The following is an 18,759-nucleotide window of genomic DNA, read 5'->3' as shown; positions in this document are numbered from 1 at the left end:
ACTTTGAGAACACACATAATTGTTCACACATAATTTTTCATTCTTTACAGCTTGTCAAATATGTAAGGTCCATTAAGAGAAGACAGTAAGTTAGAGAGGACTCGCTAACTATGATCATAGGTATTTTATATTAATTTGTGACACTGCTAGGATATTTAAGTCTCCAGTTTTGTTTAAACAATAAATAAAGCTTTGCAAGTTTCATACATGGTTTTTCCTTGCTTAAGAGTTAGGTTATATTTTTAATATCCACGACACATGGACTTTCCTTCATTTTAATTACTTTATTTTTATTTTGGCCTCCAGTATATTTTTGCATCAGAATATGAGCTAATGTGGAGCTCCACTGCTCTGTGTTTACAGAGAATTCATCATTATACCAGAAGAAAGGTGGTGCCCATGGCATTAGAAAAATCCAAATATTTTCCCAAGTGTGCTTTTACTTTTAGTTTTGAGAACATTCTTTTACATTACAAACATGGAAACGCCCAAAAGAGATTTTGTAATGCATGGACTCATGCCTCTATGGCAATAAACTTGCATAGACAAACTACTTGAACATCAGATTCCTCCTAAACTCTTTGATGAGAACACTTCTGACAGTGCTCAGCTTAACCATATGGAGAAGTCAAAACACTGCAGAGAAATAAAAAATTATCAGTAACTCTGCAGAGCTGTGACAAAAAAGATGTTTAGAGAAGTATGGATATTTTCTTCTTTCTGTGCAAATCTCTGAGCTGAAATGATTTACAGTTTTGTAACATACAAGGCAGATTCTTGTAAAGATATATTATTACTTTTATAATAAAATTATTTTAACATTTATTATTTTAACAATTTTGATGGGATAATCCTTTTATGAAATGTGAAAAAATTTGTTCTAGTTCAGAAGTCTGTTGAAATTAATTGAATTGAAAAAATTGAAATTAGTCATCTAATGCTGACTACTTTGAAAAAATCTATAACATCTAACACACAATATAAATATAAGCAATACAAAATTAATAGAAATAATGAATAGAAAAAAATAGGTAAATGAAATTATGGCAGACTTATGTCCATTTATTTTTATTAGCATATAAAATATTTGATTCAACCTAATTAAAATGTATGATTTTTTTTTTTTTTTTAAGTGAGGTAGTGTTTGGAATAAATTTCCCATAAACTTGGAACGTATTATTCCATCATAAAACCACCTTCATGTTTTTTCCTTATATTTATTTGGAAATAAGCATAATTTTAGCTTATGGTATTGTGAAAGATCAGCTTCCTCAGTCTTCAAAGTCTTACCTGAAATTAGTACCAAGCATAATATAAATAGGGCTCTTAGCAACCATAACCACTTGGTATCCTACACAGTGCATTACATATAAATGGAATGGGAAAATTAGAGTTGATTTTTTTCTCAGAGGGTCGAAGTGGGTGGCTGAAATATTGTGAGAGTGCATCTCCTACACAGAAACAACCTTATGCACAAGGAGGCATTTGTAGGACTTAGTTCCCTCTGTCTCAGAGCACCTAATGACTGCAGAAGCTAATTCACTAAACAGGCTGGCAGTACTCAGTGCATGCACAGTAACTCTCCTGAGTTGCTTCTCAGCAGTGCGTGCAGCCATGTACACAGTTTCTCCTGAGCACGGACACCACTGCTACAACTTGCCAATAATTTAACCATTTGCACTGTTCCCTTGGTGTCAGATCAAATGCGTCTGGGAATTTCACTTTTCAAGGTGGAAGGGTAAACTGATTTAAAAATGCATCATTTCATAGAGGGAGAACAAGGCTAGAATACAGCAATCGTGGTTCAAAATTGCTTAAAATCCTACAATTTCCTGTAGGGTATTTTGCTCTTAACTATATGGCTCTGTTTCCTCAGGGCATAGATCAAATGACAGATATGTGGAATTATTTGTATGCTTGCAGGAGGAAAGAAAATCCAGAGGGAGCTGGAAAGCAAGAATGACCTCGCAATACCTTACTTCACAGGTCACAGTTAGCTGATGCAGTTTGCCCTGCAGCTATCGTTCCTACACTAGGAGGAATGCGGAACAAAATAATACATCAGGAAATTTGGGAAAGTCTTCTCAGGCAACGTTAAAGAGATTCCGAAGAGGTTACAGAGACAGGAAAAGACAAAACTCATACAATTCAGTGTTGACCTGGTCAACACACACATCTGTATTGTGTGGGCATGTTCTCAAGAGTGTCTGCAGCTGACCCAATGCAGCTCTCCATAAAACCACAAGGTAACACTGGTTGAAGGGGATGCCTACCTGGTCCGAGCCCTTGCTCAAAGCAGAGTCAACATCCAAAGTAGATGAAACTTCAAAGTCAGATTAAATTGCAAGAGGCTTTTCCAGCTGAGTTTATAATATTCTCTAGCATGGAGATTCCACAAACTTCAACCAGTTCCAGTATTTAATCAGCCAGAGATACAGAAAGAATATTTCAATAATGAGATTGAATATTCTTTACCGAAAATGTCACTTTGATAAAAAATAAAGACATCAGTCTATATGACAAAACAACAAGTATTAAAATGCTTATAGCCTACCATTCTGCAAGACAAAAGAACTTTTGTAAAAAGGAGGAAAAAATAGTGATTACTGCAGCTGGACAGGATTGGTTTTTGTTTGCTTTTGTGGAATTACATGTAAGAATTGGAAATGAAACATGAGAAATACAATTAGAAAACTTGAAGTGCTACTTAATACTGGAACTAAAATTTGTTTGATCCTGCCTGTGAAATGTGAGAAAGAAATAATGAGAAAAATCTGAAGTAGCAAATAGCTGTGAAATAGAAAAATGAACTGTTTTGAGATACAAAGTAAACTATACGCAGAGCTAACACAACACAACTAAAAAGAAATAGATTTACGGAGAAAGAAACATCTTATTTCTCTCAGGACAAATAACAAGCACAGTTTAAAACTACCAGTCCCAGTTTGTAAGATTGAGAGAGACAGCTGCAAGTAATAAAGACAGTGGGTGGAGAACCATCTTCTGTCCTATTAGGTAAACACCACTAACAGCCATGATGCGGGAGTAAAAAACATTGCTGGACAATGCAGGCACACTCTGCTCCCACCTGCCTTTGACAGTGAGCAGGGGCAGGGGCTGGGATTGCTTGGCCTTCACCCTTCTGCCTCTGACACCTCTGCCCAGCAAGAATACTCGTCTGCTTTCCCAGCAACTGCCTTCGTCTGCCAGCTGGTCCTCCCCACTGCCAAGCACTGCAAAGAACCAGCTTTCTAACCTACACATCTGAACTTAGCTTAGAACTCTTTTGGAAACTTTGTGCAATATAGTTGGCTTTTGCAACAGATTACGGGGGAGTGAAGTAAACTGTAAAGTAAACCATAAATAAGCCTTGTTTCCTATCATCTTTTGCAGTTAATGGAAGTCACTGTTGAGGGATGGACAATGAATACGTTGATATTATTTGAAAATAAAATATTAATAATAATATTCTAAAAATGCTTATGCTAATTTCAGAGAAAAAAGTTATTTGTATTAATATTCAATAATCACAATGTAATTTAAAAACTGATATATAATGTTTATATAGTTATATATAAGTCAAGTACAACTACAAGTAATAAATTGTTGTGTTCCATGAACTGATTGAGAAAATCCTTGCTGTGTGCCAAATGTATTAATTACTTGAAAAGATGATGAGTAAGTCCTGTCGATGTGTAAAAAAGACAAACAATTACTTTCCTGTAAACTGCAATTTCATATTTTGTTTGGACAACTTAATACTGACTAAACAGATTAAATTGATGATTGTAATTATTGTTATATGAGTGATTTAACCCTCTAAATGAACATTATAAACTAAAAATGGACTGGTACATAATATGAAATTAAAAGTAAGGTGAAGGATAGTAACCATTTTCTGACAACCCAGTTAGTTCACATAATCACACAATTGTAGGGATTGGAAAGGACCTTAAGAGATCACAGAATCACAGAATTGCAGGGGTTGAAAGTGACCTCCAGAGATCATCGAGTCCAATCCTCTGCTAAAGCACATACCCTGCAAGAGGTCACACAAGAAGGCTTCCAAACTGGTCTTGAATATCTCCATAGAAGGTGACTCCACATCCTCTCTGGGCATCCTGTTCCAGTGCTCCATCACCCTTACCGTAAAGAAGTTCTTACACACGTTAGTACAGAACTTCCTACATTCCAGTTTTAGGGCATCACTTCTTGTCCTATCACTACACACCACTGAGAAGAGCCTGGCCTCATCCATTTGCATTCCACCTCTCTTTAGATGTTTATAAACATTTATCAGATCCCCTCTCAATCTTTTCCTCCCCAGGCTGAACAGACTCAGGTTAGTCAGCCTTTCCTCATGTGGGAGATGTTCTGGGCCCTTAATCATCTTTGTGGCCCTCTGCTGGACTCCATCTAAGTGATTGTTGTCTTTTAAGAACTGGGGAGCCCAGAACTGGACAAAGTAGCCAGGGCAGATCAGAGGGGGAAGATCACCTCTCTCAACCTGCTGCCCACTCTCTTTTTAATGCACCCCAGGATACCATTGGCCTTCTTGGCCACCAGGATACACTGATGGCTCATGAACAACCTGTTGTCTACCAGGATCTCCAGGTCCTTCTCCACAGAACTCATCTCCAGCAGGTCATCCCCTAACCTGTACTGATGCATGTGGTAATTCCTCCCCAGATGCAAGATTCTACACTTGCTCTTGTTAAATCTCATCAGGTTCTTCCTTGCCCAACTCTGCAGTCTATACAGGTCTTGCTGGATGGTAGCACAGTCTTTCAGCATGTCTGCCAATCTTTCCAGCTTTGTATCATCAGCAAATTTGCTGATGATGGAGTCTATCCCTTCATTCAGGTCACTGATGAAGACGTTGAACAAGACCAGACCCAGCGCCAACCCCTGGGGAGCATCACAAGTTACAGGACATCTATATCTAAATAATCCGCTTATTCCAACAAATACTTTATATAATCATATAGATCAGAAATAAAAAAGAAGTTGTAATAATAGGTATAAATCATATACAAAGTCCACGCTCTCGCTTCTTCAAGTCAAAAATCAAAATAACATAAGGGTTGTTAGAAATTTTTTAGTAGGATGGCAAGGCTATAATTCCCTTTCTGCATGTTGTCTGCAGGAAAGAAGATAAATACCATCTATGAAAATCGCAGATACAGTTGTAATATTTTTAATATATGGTTATGAAAAACTAGATCATTAGAATGGATGAGAGGAAATAGGAAAATATCCAAAATATGCTAATAAAGGTTCAAGAGCAATTCTTTGGTTAGCAGATCTTGTTTCCCCACTCCCACCTGCAGTTACAATATAGACAATAATGTGGCTTCAAAAGAACTAGCCATTACTTTAAGACTTTTTACACAAAGGAAAATATGCTGACACAAGGACACTTTGCCAGTCAAGGCAACATGTCAATAGTGGGCAAAGATTAGAATGGATAGCTCCTTATCTGGATCTTGATGTACATTTCATTCCCCTGAAAACAAAACAATGCCGTTATCTAATATTCCTTCTGTTTAGAGGTGCTGTGTCTCTAAATTCGGATACAGAGAACTGCAAGAAAGATGTATCGCACTTCTGGTGCTGCAAATGTGTTTCATGAAACAACTTCTCAGTCACTCCTGTGTCTGAGCTTATGCACAGGAAGTCTTGTGGTTGCTAAGGGTTTCACGAATCACAATTCATTTTGTGATAATTTTAAGCACTATGAGTGGTACACACTGATCTGTAATTATGATTCAGTCACTGGAAAATAAATATTGTATCTGCTGGTAATTCAGCCAACATTTTTATATAGTAAAATTTAATTCCCATATTGGAGAATTAAAATAGAAATTCTGCAGCTATACAGCACACACTTTCTTAATGAAAAAAACTACATTTTTATGGTGATGGAGCTGTCTTGGCTGTTCAAATATTGATCATATTTATGCAAGATGAAGCAGTTTACTTCAGGCAGGCATTTTACATCAGGCTTCAATTCATTTTAACTTACTCTATATGCTTTCATACTGTAATACTGTGTAAATACTAACACTGTAATACTGTGTAAATATTGCCATTTGGGTCTCATTTAGTATCAAGGTCAAGTGTGTTTAAAGGATTAATCAAAATTTAGTAAAAATTCCCAAGTTTTCTTTAGCATCTAGCTGAAATTTCTCAAAGCCAAAAAGTCTTACGTGATTTCCACCTAAATCATAAATCAATCCAAGGTCTGTAAAGCATTTTTTAATTTTTGCCTAATTCACTCTCAACAAACCTGATCAAACCTTGCAAGTGCCTGGAATGTTTCAGTAATGCTAAATGTCTCCTGTTCACAGCTCTGTAACCTTTCACCCTAATCATAATCACCACCAGCTGCCCTAGAGAGAAGCCCCAGAGAGGAGGCTTATCTGGGATCCTGTTGTGCTGTTTTTCCCTGCTGTGTGGGTGTGTGTGTCTGTCTGTCTCTGTCTCTCTCCCTGGCACTGCCCATCATTCCCCAAAAGTAACTTTCACCATTAGAGTCTATGTGAATCTGCCCTGGCTGCATTTGTACATTCCATAGGTGAAGAATATAACCTATTTCAGAGAAGCTTTAAGCATCTTTCAAACACTTCTCGCTCAATTCCACCAATGAATCATCATTAATGTTAATTCAGTTCCCCTGTTCAACAGCTTTCCAGATTGGAGCTTAATGAAAATATCTTAAAATAACTTAATATGTACACACATTTAAGTGTTTTCTGTCTTCTGTTAGATCCAGCTATTATCCAACAAGTCTCTTCCTACTCTAAACTCTGTGAGTATATTTATGGGCTCAGCTTCCACTTCCATTATTACATATTTCCATTTCACATTCAATCCATGAAATCAAAGACAAATATGCATACTGTATAGGATTGTAAACTGCGAATTATCCTTTGGATGGCTTTTGATAAATCTTTATGTTTGACTGAAGATTGGCATTTGATCTATAATGTTCCCCTGATTGTATATACACTAGATAGAGTGCTAGCTAAAGCTGCTTAATCCTGAAATTGCCAAATACATGAACAGTCTGCACGCCTGAAAGTCTTCATCATAATCTAGCTAAATTCATTATCAAGAACAAGCTGGGAAATCAAATGTAAACTCATCACCTGCCAAAAATCATGCTTGAAAATGATGGAAGGCTTTCAGCAAGTCTTACTTGCTGAAGTTAATGTGATAATCTCACAGAAGAAGCACATATCCCTTATTCCCTGTAGATATTTTAAAAGCTTTATTTTTGCTGCAAACAGCAGTTTTGAGCACAGTGACCAAAGAAGCTGCTAAAAGACAGAAGTTAAGCCTCTAAATCTTCCTAAGCACTCCCCTTGCATTCTTTTTAATAATAATTTCATGGCAGGAGAAAGATATTTCCAAATAGATTATCTCACAGAGATGTCCCTCCCATGACATTTGTGTGTAGGCTCTACATTCCAGCATAGAATTTGTATCCAAAACCTCTGGACCACTGGAAATTATCAGAGTAGTGCAGACCTGGTAGAGTTCACTGACTGTGCCTCAAAGGAACTCAGTTATCCCTGTCTCACAGCAGCTCTTCATGGCCACTGCATCTCATGTATACTTGGAAGAAAGATCATGACCTACTTCTGACCCATGGATAGTCAGAGTCATAGGACAGAATGCATCTGCCGTTTTTACAGAGTTCTTGCTAGAAAGTATTTCTCCATACAACAGTATTCCTTCGTGTTCCCTATCTGCTACAAAGTACTGCTAGAATCCATAACTTGTTTTAGTTACTCTCAAAACTCATAGACGAAATAGATTAGACATAGATAGATTAGATGGGACATAAGGAAGAAGTTTTTACAATAAGGGTGGTGAGGCACAGAGCACAAGGTACCCAGGGTGCCCAGAGAGGTGGTGGATGCCCAGTCCTTGGACACATTCAAGATCAGGCTGGATGGGGCTCTGAGCACCTGATTGAGATGTAGATGACCCTGTTCACTGCACGGACTGTTGGAGTAGATGACCTTTACGCATCCCTTCCAACTCAAATGGTTCTATGATTCTGTCATTCTATGAAATAGTATCTCCTCATGCAGTGTTATCATCTTATCAAACGTCACACAAAATTATAAAGGCGCGATCTCTCATTACTTTCTTTTATTCTGTCTTCTCATTCACCCTGAAGCTGTTAGCACAGAGGGGATGGTGCACCCATGCTTAACCAACATGCTGAAAATTTCTTTCATTGCTGAGGTTCAGAAAAACTAGGCTGAAGACTGTTGATGCTCATCCTCAAAAGCAGCATGAAAAGTGGTAGAAAGTCCTTCCAGAAACATTATGAACACAAGCTATCATGTAAAAAGTCAGTTGATGTTCTTCTATTTAAGACCACATTGACCAGAATTGGTAACCTTGTACTGAAAATATTTTCTAGATTACTACTAAGAAAATACATAGCTGTGACTGTAAAGGCTTTTGAAAGCATTCTTGGGCAATTTCTCTGATTGTTAAAGGCAGAAGATTGTTGTTTCATTTAGGAATCCCATATTACTACTTATAATGAAACTTAGGAAGTACCAGAATACGAAGATTATACTTCCAATGTATAAAGTAATTATGTCTTCCAGACAGGATGATGGAGTCGATTTCTTTTGAATTCTGTTTTTAAAGTATATCAGGAGGAACAAAGCACAGATCTCTATTTACTGGAAAATGAAATACTTGTATTTTTTACTCTTCAAAATTCATTTTAAACTTTAACGGACTATTGAATAAAGTTTTAAATCATGTAAGAGTCACTCTAATCTGCCTAAAATGCTGAAGAAAAAATACCAGCACTTTAATACAAATGTCTTTTTACTGAATAATTAACAGCTTCAACACATCTATTTCCAATAAAAGATTTTTTTCATTCAAAAGACAAAGCGAGATATAAAATGCTTTAGCACAACAGCTATAGTAATTACAGTACAATCTTGCTGCAAAATCATTACCATCTCAGTAGTTCTGAAGAAAGGATAGAGTACATGTAATGCATATAATAATGTAAAAAATATGAATAAGGGTTTTATTAAGAATTGCAATGCTGTAATTAGAATGAAGAAAAGAAAAATTGTAGGAGATGATAGAATCCAGCACTCCATGTAAAGTGTAAAACTGACTTCTGTAATTTGGAATTGTTAAGAATAAATGTTCTGTTGAAGAACTGCCAAATCAAAGTACTTCAAAGTAGATCTTGGTAATGAGAAGTAGAACATTAGAAAAGCTTAAACACACTTGAGAACTGTATAAACGTTTAAAAGAGAAAAAAATCAAGTAGACAAAGCTTCCTTTATATTCTTTGAGGACGATGAAATGTAATATGGCCATTCCTACACATGCGAATTTCATCTAGGTTTTGTCTACTTGAGAAAATAAGTTTGAATTAAGGTCAGGTGTGAAACTGAAATTTACTATCTATCCTTGAAAAGCTTCATCTTGAATACTTCAGAATGAGTAGAACTAAACAGAAACAAGTCCCTGGAACTCGTCAAGAAGAATATTTCCCAAAAAGCTATTTCTGAGCAATATCACTTTCAACCCATTATCCAGCATATGGGCTATATGCATACAGTCTTTAGTTCAGCAAACATTTGTGAGAAGAACCAAGTAAAAAATAGTTTGTAGTGAATGCCTTGTACAGAGCAGCCATTTCTTCTCAGCCCGGGAAGTGCCTGACACCTTCAAAAACCAGACCAAGGCTTTCTAGATCCAGGAAGGTAAAAGTGGATTAAAGCTGGTGCTGAGGCTTTAGATGCTGGTGTTCCTTTGCCTTAATTCATGTTATTCATAGCAGTCTCCCCTATTCCTTCTGCTCTCACCTGATCATATTTAATAAAAACATACTAATACACTGTGAGACATTATGCAGACAGTAGCAAACTGCAGCATAGCACTTACACACAGGACATCACAATGGCAGAGGCTACTATCCTTGTCATAGAATTGTCTAGATTTCTCTCTGCTGCATCTAAGAAATTTTCAAAAGCAGTTTTTAATAACGTAAAATTCTGTTCTTAATTCCTGTGCACTTCTAGGATTCTGAAATTAAAATCTGATTTTTTTCAGAGTGGTAATAGTACAACATCCCTAAATACACCTCTCCAGGGAAGTGAGATGTAATCTTAAAGGCCTCAGCTCTCTTATGGTCATGAGAACCGCTAAGTGCTTCATTTTTCAGTCCTACTGAATTAATCACTGTCCTTCTATGCAAAGCTATGACATTCCTTCCAAGAACCTGGTTACGGTTAAATTTTGAAACTGAAATCCATTTAAGTTCTTGAGTCTATGATGTAAGTGTTTATCTACATACTTACTAAGGATTTAGAAAAAGCTTATGTGTGTAAGAAAAAGCAAACATTACTTGAAATAAAAATGGACAGTAAAACAGTTTGCTATAAAGATTTAGAAAATATAACTACATACTGTGATTTGTCTAACATTCCTAAACAATACAATGTAGTGGTTTCAGATCCTCCTATCTTTATATTGGAATGCTCATTTTTTAAATTATTCACTTTAATCTAAAATAAGACTACTCAAAGAAGTAAGCCACTGTACTGCTCAAGAAAAGCAAGTCAGCTGTTATACTCTTGTAACCAGTCCCAGGCCTTGATCATGAGATCATGCTCACCTGAGTGAAACCAGGAGTACTATAGTAGAAGTACTACAGTGAAGTATGAAGGAGTTACATTTTGTAAATTGATGGAAATGACAAAGTTCTGTAGTCTGCTATCACTATATTACTTTCTCCTCCAGATATCTACATAATGCTTGTTCGGGCTGGAGAAAAGCAAATCTCTGGGACAAATCTCATTGAGGCATTTCAGAGATGTGATTCTATACAACACAGGACATTCTTGAATGGACAGTGTTCAAAAGAAAAAAAACTATACTAAAGAGCGATTCATTTTTGCTGAATGTGGTTCTACACACGTGAACTGTCAAGAAAACTATGAAAAAAAGAGCTAAACTTTAACTCGACTACTGTTTACAGCCTACTTGACTGTATCATTGTGATGAAAAGTGTATGCAACATTTTACTGCTAATTGTACAGGTTGAGAATAATCATGTTAAAGTGTAAATTCACTGCAGAAAGAATGGTTACCCTTTTATGGGGAAGCAACCATAGGTCATCAAAGAGCAGAAACTGCTGAAGACTGCGTATGTGCCTAGATGGTTTGAATACAACGGTCAGTAACCTTGGTTGTCTATCTGCTATGCAATGTTCAGTAACACCTGATTTGACTGTACTCAAGTGTGCACTGTAAGTCCAAATTTTCTGTGGCTTTGGGGTTTTCAAAATGCTGTATTTTATATTTATTTTGGACTAGAAATTTTATTTTAAGAAACAGTAAGATTGTGACTTTAAGTGATTTGTGAGTTGACCCAAGGATTCAAGGATGCAGTTTGGAAAGAAGAATGAGAGTTTTCTGTGTTAGCATTGGCCATAGGTTTTCATTTTCTGCAATGATAATCACCAAAAGATAAAGAGAGAGAAAGAGATTAAAAAAAATCACATCTGTTTCCATTGTATACCTCAAAAAAATTATGGAAAATCAAAAAGATCTCAAAACATCCAACTGGAAGGTGAATATCTATATATATGCTCCAGTTTGTTAACGCCTGCAGTGACAACTGCACTCTCCTTAAGGCTGGAGGATAAAAATCATGTAATAAAGAGACCTAAGCCTAGATCTTAAACATTAAGGCAAAAGGATCTGCTTCCTTTTTAGGAAACCTGTGCTGAAATACCTGATAGATTAATTGAGAGCATGCAGAAAAGCCAGATTAAAGCCCTTCTCTGTTATAGACTGCCAAGGAATATGAATGAAATGTGAAGAAGCCAGTGTAGACAGTGACATTCAATATAGCAACTAAAGTAGCAAAAATACGTATTTTTATGAAGAAACTTGCCCTAACCTCAATAACATGAATTAAAGTAAGAGTACCAGAACAGATAACAGCTAAAAAAGTGGTCTATGATATAACTTTTGGAAGAATAGAGGACTATCCTCCTATTAATCTTCAGTTTTTATTATATTTTAAATTTGCTGTCTGACAAATGTGCTTCTCACTTTGCATAGATCAACATATATTTTAAAATACTGCCAGTATTCTGCAGTTGGATATATGGTAATGCATTTTATATGAAAAAGAAATTAAACTAAAATTAATATAATAATTTACCTCCTGTAGATCCTGGATCAGGTATTAAAGAAAAGCACTTGTATTACTGTGAGTCGGATTGAATGTTAATCCATGGAGTAATTTAAAGTATATTTTCCATAAAATATTAGATTTCTATTCTAGTTTTCAAAATGTACTAGTACATAAGTACTTGCTTTAGCTTTTCATTTACTATGATTACTATTTTGAGGCCATGCCAGCTGCATTTTGTTCAAATTTTAATCCAGAATAGTTAATCTCAGACTCTACTATGGAATACTGAAGTTCAGATAGGAGAAACATTAAATGAACAAACACAGAACAATGGAATAAGATATTCTTGTGGTACAAAGTAGTCAACCTTTTCAAAACTCACCTTGCTAAATAACAACTCCAGAAAATCATTACTCAGAAGAAGATACAACTATTTTCTGATAATAGAATTGGAGAGGTTTACTCAGCCAGAGCTATTTTGCTAGATTCTGATATACTTAAAAAAAAAAAAAAAAAAAAAAAGATATTGGCACCTCAACCACAAACACGATTACAGAAATGACATAAAAATACTTTCACGACCTCTTTAATGCTCTCTAGCTGTCTGACATAGATCTTGATTATTTTTGCAGTAGAAAGAATTAATTAATTCCTCTCAGAGGAAGAATATTTCTACATGCAGATATCTATCTGAATATAAATCAAAGTGAGCCCCAAAATTTGACAACATTAAACATAACTATGGGCATAATTTTTCTTTGAGGAGGATTTGAGAGTGCTACCCCTGTGGTTTACCATCTGTGGTTTCAACCACCCTGTCACTTTTAGGACGAAAATGCAGGCCGCAGTTCTTTTTCATCACACATTAACCTCACAACTCTAGCTGCGCTATGCACTTACAGACCTTTTTCTTTCAGAAGCCCATGAAAGCTGCTGAGTAAAGCAATTCAGATTCATTTGAAACATCAATACTCTGATCGATTTAGCTCCAAAATGCATAAAAACGAGCACAAAGATTAGAGCACTAAGACCTGTTTATTTTCCCCTGCTTTTCCATTAGTCTTTCCACTCAATTCATTTGCAGCGCTCTCCAGAAACATTTCAGTCTTATGAATGCAAAACATTATAGATAATATTGGATTGAAGTAGTAAATCCTGCAGTATATCTTCTTTTCTTTCCAGACCTAGCTCACAAAGAATTTGAGAATATATCTTTTGGAAAGCCCAGCAGGAGCAAAGCTGTGCTGGTGCCCTGCAGAGCCAAAGCAGCAGCCAGCTGAGTGAAGTAACTTTGGTGTCAACAGGTGAGACTGGGTAGCTCTCTCACAGAGGGCAGAAGGATTCACCATGCTAGTATTTCCCAAACAGTGCAAGTACCAAGCTGTCTTGTGCTATATCCACCAGATTATTGCAACTCACTGACAACAGTCATTCACTTAGTCTCAGCTGCTCTTTCTGTATACTAGGATCCAACTTGCTCAGGATGGTTTCTGATATAGCCTCTTTAGAGCTGCAAATTATAAACTGCTTATGGCAGAATGATTTTTATCTGACTTGAAATATTCCAAGACGAAAACAAAATAATTACTCATTTTCAAAACCTTTTATGAACACCATTTAACTTCACCAGATTTCTACTAGGCGTGGACCTGGAAATTATGTCTTAAATGATGAAACGTTGATGTATTTTAAACAATCCTGAATGTCCTTTCTTTGATGGTGCTGGAATAAATACTACCTTAAGGATCACTATTTTTTTCAGTTGCATCCCTTATAATACTGTAAATTTAATACATCTGAGACCTAGGTCTGCTTTGGAAATTATAACTTTTTTTTTCTGCAGAATTGCTCCAATATTTTCTTCTGATGAATAATGCAATTTTTGAGCTGCCTTTGAGTCTTGTCAGCACTTCCCAATCCCACATTTGTAAAACTGTGGCACTTTTCCAAAACATTTTGTCTCATAAATCTTCTTTAACCAGAAAAATCTTGAAACTGTATTTTGCAGACCTACATCAGTGAATGAACATGGAAACTTTTATTTTACAAATAGGATTATAGGAGCCCCATAAAACTCAGTTAAGAGGTTTTTCAGACCTTGCAGAGATTTTAAAAAGAAACTAAGACAAATATATAATGAAAATCCTATTTACAATGTCTACAGAAACTCTGTTCGGTGGACCTGTCATTGCATTTAACTATCTGCTCATAATTATTAAAAAGATAAACACTGTTGTAAGATGGATTCATTTTAATGCCTTGCCTCTGCTAGTGAAAATATATCCCTGCAGTTTCTCTGCTGTTGGATCAGACAGCATAATTGTGTGATCTACCAGATCATTTATCAGTGCCCTCCTACAGAAATTGGCTGTTTTTATGTAGCTGCTAGATTTAGCAGTCATTCTGAAAATTAAAAGGAGAATGTTTTAATTTGTGGCAAGCACAGCAAGTCAACGAGTTACAGTGGTTCTCCTAAGGTTGCATGTTCTATTCTAAATTCAGATCTGACAATCTCAATATTTAGCTTTTTTATTTAATGCCATAGCCCTTCACACATAGTAAACAAAAGCACAACAACCTGCTCTGAACTTTCATATGATTCAGAAATAACTAATTTTTTGTGAAAAAGTTGTTTTTGTTGTTTATCAAGTAGGCCGTAAGTATGGATCTTTTTCTCAAGCAAAATGTCACTGAAAATGATACAGTATAAGAAGTGCTTCTGGTTTAGAATAATTAGCATTTCCATACGAAAAGCAAGTCTGTATTTTTTCAAAAATTTCTTATCAGTAAAATACCGAGCAGTGGAAGCATTTTGCAGTCACTTTACATTTTTCTGCACGTTCAACTCGTACAGGACAGAACAGCTTTATGTCCTCAGCAGTTCACTCTCATGCACCAGCCTCTGGGCCATCTGATAAGGACTGTTCTGCTCCTCTAAATCAGTACGCACATTAGGACCTTTGCTTAGCTGACGTCAGTATTTATCGGCCAATTCCAGAACGTCTGTTTTATCAGAGGAACTCTCAGCAGTCCAACAACAAACAGTCTGGTTCCAGTTCCCAGTCTTCATGATTTTATGTTCCATTTTGTTCATGACCACTCAGACTGAGACACCAGGATGGGGTAGGAACCACGATTTCCCGCTATGAAAATAAGCATCTTAATTTACAATTCCATACTTTTTTCATATGTGCACAGAAGGAAATTGACTGCATATTTTTCAGAGAGGAGCAGGTGGCAAAGTAGAGGCTAAAAATTCACGAGGGAAATGAACTTATTAAGTTCCCATCCATGTTCATTTTAACTAAATTAAATTTTTTCCTATAACCAATAATAAATTATTAACAGCATGATTGTAACTGGCTGTGGAAGTGTTGTCAGCTCCAGCACAATGTGCCAAATTCTTCATTTTAGACTAAGACCACTTCATATAAACTATTCACACACAAATATAACATTGTGACTATATTACCTAAGCTAATTTCCAGTAGAACAAAGCAAAACCATCCATTTCTATCAATGGAATCAAGACTGAATCTCATGATTCAGTTGAATCAGCAGAGCCAGGCAGATTGGACATGTAACTGTCACTCTCTAGAAGAGCAGGAAATGCATCTTGTGGAAAAGTATCTGATCAAATTTTTGCTCACCCCAACAGATTTTGGGTTTCCACATGCTAAACTTTTTGCCAGAACTGCAATAGTTAGAAGGTTTTGATCACATACTACTAATGTATGTCTAGCTGACAAATTTTCATGACAGGCATATGGGATGGATTAAAAAAGATAAAGGTTCTGGAAAACTGAAGTATATCTTATCCACTATGCAGAAAAGTTTTAAATTTCCTAAAGGCACAATGTAGATTTTTCTTCTTGTTCTGTTCAGTCACTTTTGACATAACAATAGGAAATTTTAGCTTCAGTTCTTTGTCTCTAGAGAGACACACATCAACTGAAAATATCTACAAATGCAAAAAAAAAGCACTCTATTAAACTGCTTGAAGAATCATAACTGGTGTAATCAAAAGATTCACCGAACTTTCACCTGCTTGTCAATACATATAACTGTCCATTAATGCCAGCTGGAGAGAGAGGTCATGGAGCTGAAAATGTGCTGAACCTGTTCAGGCAAAAAAAAAAAAAAAAAAAAAAAGGAAGGAAAACTGCTGCCATGGTAAATGTATATTTTTCTTTGCATCTCTTCTTAGAGATGTATTTCCACATACCACTGTAAAGGAAACATTTCCAAGAAACTGCATATACCTGATGTGCTGGAAGAACTGGCTTCCTCTCATGACCCAACAAACAGTGCCAAAAGCAGCTCTGCTTCCTGTAGCTTTTGCAAACTATGTCAAAGGAAAGGAGCCAATCTTTGGAGTAAGTCATACTGTCCTCAGGTTTGAGATTTGGCACAAGTTTCAGCTCTAATATCATGTTAAAAAATTCAATTATTAAAAATATTGTTTAATCAAAATTTTGAAAGTATTAGTAAAATGTATAATCAACATCAAATACGGTAAAGACAAAAGAGCAGCATTCATAATAAAATTACAACATAATACAAATGCCACTAATACCCATTTCAAACAAAAAATAAAAATGATTCATTAGAGAAAAGTCCCTGCTGTACTGATTTTGCTCTAAGACCTCAGCATTTAAAACTGTGCAGCTACTTCAGTGTGCAACATTCACACACTTGAAAGGAATCCTGATGGGAATGCTTTATGCCTGTTGCTCTCTGAAACAGAAGGAAAAGGAATATAGGCAAGTAATTATGGAGAGGATTAAAAACCAGCTACATGTGCACAGAATACACAAGAAGAGACAACCTTTCCATTTCCATCAGCCAAAAAACATATCAACCTCTAAAAAGCCAGTGTACACAAATAATGTAGCTGCTTAGGTCATCTGCAAAGCTTTCTATACAGCAAAGAATTGAATTATGGCTTCCTGTTCCGTTATTTGTTGTCTTTGGTCAGTACCCAGGTGCATGGAAAAGTTTTCAAAGTAATGTTTATCACTGAAAAAGAAAATTCTTGAGAGCTACAAACTAACTAGCTTCTTTAGCAGGAAGAAGAGGATTTACTTAATGTTATTCTGGCACACAAAACATAAATCTGGTTTCAGAAAGAGCTGCTACACAGTCCAGGCTTTTGTTTCCTTCACAAATTTCACACTGTCAGAACTGACAGAAGATTTTACAAGCCCTAGAGTGCAAAGCCTTCTGCATAAATATACATGTTCATTTTTAGTTATTAGCTCTGCAAGCTGTGTAGTTTTGCTCATATGATATTGTGAACAAGACAAATTTTGAATGCTCCATCATTTATCAAAGTTCCCTTCAAGAACAGCTGCTGCAATAGCCACTCTGGAGAGCTATGCATTTTACCCACAACAGTCAGAAATTAGGTGGATAAGCAGCTCCATTAGCATCAGAGGGAGACGATGTAATTAAAGGCTTGCACAAGTTGGCCTCAGAACAAAACAAAACACCCAGAATTTTAATTTCTGATCAGTCATCTTATACATTAAATATATATTATGCCCAGAAACAGGAGGCTTAAGCCCATTACCAAATGCAGGCAACAAGTGCCATTTGAGAAGTCCTAGAGTATCTCACCTGGTCCCCAGCTGCTGCTCCAGAAGAGCGCAGGTGTCCTGCAGGTCCTGTGTCATATCTGCCAGCCCTGGGTGGTGTCCCAGGCACCTGTGGGTGCCTCAGATGGCACTAGATGCCTGTGTCTGAGCGACTGATTCCCACCTAGGCTGTCATTTCTTTACAGGTTAAGCAGACAGCTCCTTCAGACAGAAGATATTCAGTTCAGAAATTACTGAAGTCTACTTGAAGACAAATGGGAGAGGGGTTACATTTCTTCAGAGACAGAGAGTGTGTGGGATGGTGCTACTGCAGTATGACATAAAAAGCTGATCTCGTACATGTGTTGTTAGCAGCACAGAAAAAAAGAGAAAGCCAGAGAGACGGAGACAGGAAAAGCGCATATATACTGCAGTGTTCTGAGATGTAGAAACAACAATTGTCCTCTGTTTTGCATGATTTTTCACCTCTTGCAAGTGATTATAACCTGGGTTAACCATGTAGGCCCTATTTGTTACCGTGTCCAGGTTTTAACTCACTTCTCAGGCAAGCAGGACTCCCTTCTGACATACAAAGTAAAGTAATACATATCGTTACACCAAAATCTTTCTATACCACCAACACTGCATTAAAGGAGCATTGATTATAACTGCCTCCACACTTGGGCAGTTAATGTACTGGCCATAAGATAAATAGGAACCCAAGCTATTTGATAAAACATTTGGCAAATCATCTCTTCTGAGACAAGCTGTGCTCTGCCGTCCAAGCTTAGGCTCTATGCTCATAATCCATTTTATTAGTTACTAGGTCTGCCTACTCAGTTACCCAGGGAACACACAAGTGCTCCAGTGCAAGCAGCTCCCTCCTCCCCCCAGCTGTCTCCCAGCACTAATCTCCCTGCACTCCTCCCGATCCTTTTGAGCTGAGGACACACATTGCTCTTCCCTGGGAAGAGA

At 36.6% G+C, this 18,759-nt stretch overlaps 1 protein-coding gene across 5 annotated transcripts in view; it reads right to left on the bottom strand.

The window, feature by feature from the left end:
- The window catches only part of PDE1A (phosphodiesterase 1A), a 200,363-nt gene that overhangs the window by 52,544 nt on the left and 129,060 nt on the right, over window positions 1-18,759 (bottom strand). The window lies entirely within an intron of this gene.

Source organism: Meleagris gallopavo, chromosome 7 (genome assembly GCF_905368555.1).
Source record: "Meleagris gallopavo chromosome 7, MGAL_WU_HG_1.1, whole genome shotgun sequence".
In the NCBI taxonomy this organism is placed as follows: Eukaryota; Metazoa; Chordata; class Aves; order Galliformes; family Phasianidae; genus Meleagris; species Meleagris gallopavo.
This window is presented reverse-complemented; position numbering and strand designations above follow the sequence as displayed.